This window comes from Diceros bicornis, chromosome 25 (genome assembly GCF_020826845.1).
Source record: "Diceros bicornis minor isolate mBicDic1 chromosome 25, mDicBic1.mat.cur, whole genome shotgun sequence".
Lineage (NCBI taxonomy): Eukaryota > Metazoa > Chordata > Mammalia > Perissodactyla > Rhinocerotidae > Diceros > Diceros bicornis.
In genome coordinates, this window is record NC_080764.1 from 8,056,186 (window position 1) to 8,061,541 (window position 5,356).

The 5,356-nt window shown below is 59.6% G+C and overlaps 1 pseudogene; it reads left to right on the forward strand.

Annotated features, from left to right (window-relative positions):
• The first annotated feature begins 763 nt into the window (after positions 1–763).
• Positions 764–5,140, forward strand: LOC131421538 (vitamin D(3) 25-hydroxylase-like; annotated as a pseudogene).
• The last annotated feature ends 216 nt before the right edge of the window (positions 5,141–5,356 follow it).

Consider the following 5,356-nt stretch of genomic DNA (forward strand, 5'->3'; position numbering starts at 1 on the left):
AACTATTGCACGTCAAAAGATACTATCAACAGAGTAAAAAGCTAACTTGCAGAATGGGAGAAAATATTTCAAATCATGTAAAGTCATGTGTCACTTAATGACTGGGACACGTTTTGAGAAATGCATCATTAAGCAACTTCGTCATTGTGTAAACAAGATAGAGTGTACTTACACAAACCTAGATTGTATAGCCTACCACATACATAAGTTCTATGGTACTAATCCTATGGGACCACCGTCACACATGTGGTCGTCGTACCTACTGGTTGTTATGTGGCACATGACTGAATCTGATAAGGGATTAACATCTAGAATAAGAGAGAACTCCTAAAACTCAAAAGCAACAACAGCAGAACACAAACTCGATTTTAAAATGGGCAAAGAACTTCAATAGACAATAGATCAAGTCCAAAGACCACTGGTTCTACCTCGGAGCTGGTACAATGCTGCGGAGTCAGGCTGGGGGTGGGGACATCCCTTTTTTCTACCCCCCACCCAGAATAAGCATCTGGAGAGGGCAGCAGGGACAGGACTTCTGTGCCACACCTGCACCGGAACTTCCCTGGCCCCTCCCTGCACCCTGTGGCAGCTCAGTCATCCCAACAGGTTGGCTCAGGGCAGAGGGCAAAGCCCAGTCACAGCTCCCAATATAAAGATGGTCCAGGATGGTCGAGCCCTCAGGGTTGGTGAGAGAGTCCTAGGTGCCTGGTGTGGTGAGGGGTGCCAGTGCGTCCAGAGGAGCCCAGTGCCCACTGAGGCAGCCATGGGGCTACTGACCAGGGAGACACTGGGGCCCCTGCCCATGGCTGTGGCCATCTTCCTGCTCCTGGTGAACCTGATGCACCGGCAACAACGCTGGGCCCCACGCTACCCACCAGGCCCCATTCCCCTGCCTGGGCTGGGCAACCTGCTGCAGGTGGACTTCCAGGACTCACTTTACTGCTTTACTCAGGTGAGGAAGGTGGGGGTCGGCACAGAGGTCCTGGAGAGCCCACCTAGCAGCAGACAGTGGGTGGTGGTGAAGCCACAGCTTGGACAGGGAGCTGGGTAGAAAAGAGGAGGCAGGTTTGAGAGGCCTCCTGGGGGAGGGCATCTGTGCAGGGCCTGGAGGACAGTTTGAATTTTCCAGTCAAAGGTCAGAGAGGGCAACGGCCTGGAGGGGGTGGAACTTGGCAGGAGATTTGGGATCCAGTGGGACAGGGCTTAAGTTATGTGAGCCTGAGTCCCTTCTGAGGACATCAAGAAGAATGGTCTTGAGATGGAGGAGAGGAGTCTGGTCATCAGCCTCATTTACATCAGGAAATCGAGGTTGAGAAGGGACAGTGACCAGGTTCAAATCTTTTGCTGCTGTGAGACCTTGGGCCTCACTGCTCACCTCTGTGAACCTGTTTCTTCACCTGTAAAATGGGATGCTAACTTGGCCTCCTGATATGTTGGCGACATCTGCAAAGTCATGGCTGGGTGATCTGATCCAACATGAGGTCCTTAACCATAAAGGATGTGACCACCAGCGTCACTAGGCCAGAGAAAGTCTTTGCATCCACTCACTGCTGGCGGCCCAGGGGTCCCCCTGGGTCTAGAACCAGGAGACTGGGTCAGGCAACCTGGGTTGGAGCAGGACTTGTCTAACGCCCTGACCCTCGGCCTGAAGCTGCGGCGCCGCTTCGGGGACGTGTTCAGGCTGCAGCTGGTCTAGATGCCCGCGGTGGTGCTCAATGGGCTGGCGGCCATATGCGAGGCGCTGGTGGACCACAGCGAGGACATCTCCGACAGCCATCCTCTGCCGGTCTTTGAGCACCTGGGCTTCAGATCACACGCGGAAGGCAAGCGGAGGAAGGGAGGATCGCGGCCCGGCGGGGACTGGGCCGGCAGGGCCGGGAGCAGTCAGGGTGTTGGACCTGCGGTAAAGGGAAGAGTCAGCGAATTTGCAGGGGTCAGCAGGTGGAGTAAGAAGCCTGCGCCAAGGGTGCGGAGGTGAATGTGGGCGGGCGGACAGCGGGGCCTCATTGGGAGTGGGCGGGGCCGGGCCACTGCAAGCAGGATGGGGAAGTCCGCGTGCTGGGAATGAGGAGGACGGGGTCGGAGTGGGCGGGGCAGGGGGCGGGCGGGGATCTTCCCGGAACCGAAGTGGGTCACAGTGGGCGGAGCCAAAAGGGGGGCCAAGACCTGCCAGCAGTGGGGAGAGCTGGCAAGCAATGTGGCTGGGAGAGGGTGAGACCGGACCCCAGCCAGAAGGAGGTGTAAAGTGGGCGGGACTCCGAGGTCATGGCAAAGACAGGAATACTGTGGGGGATGTAGGCGCGGGACTGTGTGAACAGGGTTAGGGCGGGGTTATGTCCTCGGCGTAGACGGAATGGCGGGCGAGCCCACCAGCAAGGTGTGCGCGCAGAGGCGGGGCCAGGGCTCACCCGAGCCACAACCACGTCCGCCCCGCCCCCAGGGGTCCTCTTTGCCCGCTATGGGCGCGCCTGGCAGGAGCAGCGGCACTTCTGCGTGTCCACCCTGCGCAACTTCGGCCTGGGCAAGAAGTCACTGGAGCAGTGGGTGACCGAGGAGGCCTCGTGCCTCTGTGCCGCCTTCGCAGACCAGGCCGGTGAGTGCTGGGCTGAGGGACAAGAGACAGGGATGGAGGCTGGGGAAGAGGAGATGGAGGCGATCCCCTGGCCTGTACCGACCCCTCCCAGGACGCCCCTTTAGCCCCAACGCCCTCCTGAATAAAGCAGTGGGCAACGTGATCGCCTCCCTGACCTCGGGCGCCGCTTAGAGTACAAGGACCGGCGCTTCCACAAGCTACTGGACCTCGCGGTAGAACAGCTGAAGGCAAATTCTGGCTTCCTGCCCCAGGTACGGGGGTGGAGGGGGCCGAGAACCCTGCAGGTGAGCTCCATGGAGGAGACCTCCACCTGCAATGGGCCTCCGCGGAGGAGGTTTTGGATGGAGGGGTGTTGTGTCAGCGGGCTCCAGGAGGGGGCTAAGGAACTTGTACCTCCTTCAATGGAAGCCACCAGAAAGCATGAGAAGTAGATTTTAGGTTTATACATTTGGGGACAAGGCCAGGAGAGAAAGTTGTAGTTGGAACACAGGGAGGAACCAGGTCAAGGGTGGGGACACCCAGAGAGGGGCTGGGACCTGACTGGTGGAGGTGAACACCTGAGCAGAGGGAGGACCCAGGGCCCCACATCTGTGGCCTGCACCGGTGGTGCACGCCATCCCCGTGCTCCTGCACATCCCGGGGCTGGTTGACAAGGTCTCTCCGGGGCAGAGGTCCTACATGGACCTGCTGGATGAGCTGGGCACCGAGCACAGGATGACCTGGGACCTGGCCCAGCCCCCACCTCCGCCCCGAGACCAGACTGATGCCTTCCTGGACGAGGCGGAGAATGTGAGCTGCCATGGACGGGGGCAGTGGTTCTGGGTTGAGGGCCGATGAGGGTAGCCTGGGAAAGGTGGGGCTTGTGTATCACCCAGTGATCAGGCACCTAGGCTGATGGGTGCAGAGTGGGAGGCCATTTGGGGTTTCCTCCCTCTGCCCCTGAGCCCACCATCTCTGCATGGCCCAGGCCAAGGGGAACCCCGAGAGCAGCTTCAATGATGAGAACCTGCGCCTGGTGGTGACTGACCTGTTCTTTGCCGGACTCGTGACCACCTCTACCATGCTGGACTGGGCACTCCTGCTCATGATCCTGCACCCAGACATGCAGTGTGAGCCCAGCCTGGGGGCCTGGTGAGATGGGCCAGGGACGAGAGGGACAGGCTGGGGGCCTAGAGCTTATGTTGACCACCAGGAGCTCTGAGCAGAGGCAGGGCCCTGGCTCAGAGGTCACAGTGACCTCCTCCTCCCCATGGGCACAGCCCCTGCACAGGAGTCAGGAGGAGGTTGGGGTCCAGCCCCCTGGGTTCTGACCACTTTGGGGACGCTTGTCTGTGCAGGCCGTGTCCAACAGGAGATCAATGAGGTGATACGGCAGGCGCGGCGACCAGAGATGGAGGACCAGGCCCACATGCCCTTCACCATAGCCGTAGTCCTTGAGGTGCAGTGCTTTGGGGACATCATCCCACTGGGTGCACTGCACAGGACATCCTCTGACATTGAAGTGCAGGGCTTCCTCATCCCCAAGGTAGGTCTGTGGCCCTCCTCACCCCAGCTCAGCTCCCCCTGCCCCCTGGAGCCCCAGTATGGCCATTGCCAGGTGTGACCAGGACTGGAACCCAAGCCACTATTCCTCGTTTCCACAGGCACCGACTGTCCAGCCTGGGTGGGTGTGGGGAGGAAGCAGAGGCAGGGCTGGCCAGGACCATGTAGACCCCGCAGTCTGGGTAGGGGAAGACAAACTAAAATGTGCCACAGTGTGTTGGAGAAGCCATGCATGCCGGGACAGGTGGCAGGGAAGGTGCCCATGGGAGGATATTCTCTTGGCCCTGCTGTGGGGACAGGGTGGGTGGTGGGAAGCTCCTGGGTTGAAACTGACTTGAAGGTGTACAGGTGAGTGACAGGCAGAGTGTCTGGCCCACGTGTGTTTGATGGCAGGTGTCCGGCATGCCCTCAGCCCGACCCCACTCATGCCAGGCATCTCCTGCCAGGGCTCGATGCTCATCAGCCTGTCATCGGTGCTGGAGGACGAGACCATCTGGAAGAAGCCCTTCTGCTTCCAACCTGAGCACTTCCAGGACACCCAGGGCTGGTCGTCAAGCAGGAGGCCTTCATGCCCTTCTCAGCAGGTGCCTGTGGTCTTTCCAGAGCCTGGCTCCCTGCCTGCTCCTGAAGGAGTCTTGGAGGTATGGAGCCCACGCCCCGAGGCTCACTGACCCCCCATACCCACCCACAGGCCACCGCTTGTGCCTCGGGGAGCCCCTGGCCCGCATGGAGCTCTTCCTCTTCTTCACCTGCCTCCTGCAGCGCTTCAGCTTCTCGGTGACCACTGGGCAGCCCCGCCCCAGAGACCACGGTGTATATGGTGGACTGGTGACCCCCTCCCCCTACCAGCTCTGTGCTGTGCCCCGCTAGAGGGGGTCACCAAGTCCCTAACCCACTCCTGGAGAAGCACTGATGTACAATAAACCAGTGTGATGGCTCCAACATGGCTTGAGTCCCACTCTGGCCCCGTGACCAGGCACAGCCAGTGATTCGGCCTCAGCAGCCTCCTCAGGCCAGCCTCTACCCCTCCCTGACCCAGCCTCACCTGGCATTTAACCCCATTTGAAGATGGGTATACTGAGGCTCAGAAGGTGACAGCTTACCCTCTAGTCACCCTGGAGACCCAGCACTGGCTGCCCTGATTGGTGACTAAGTCCATTAGAAGTCTTGACTCCTGGGTGTCAGGGAGCAGGAGTGTGAATGGGCTTCTGATAGGAATCA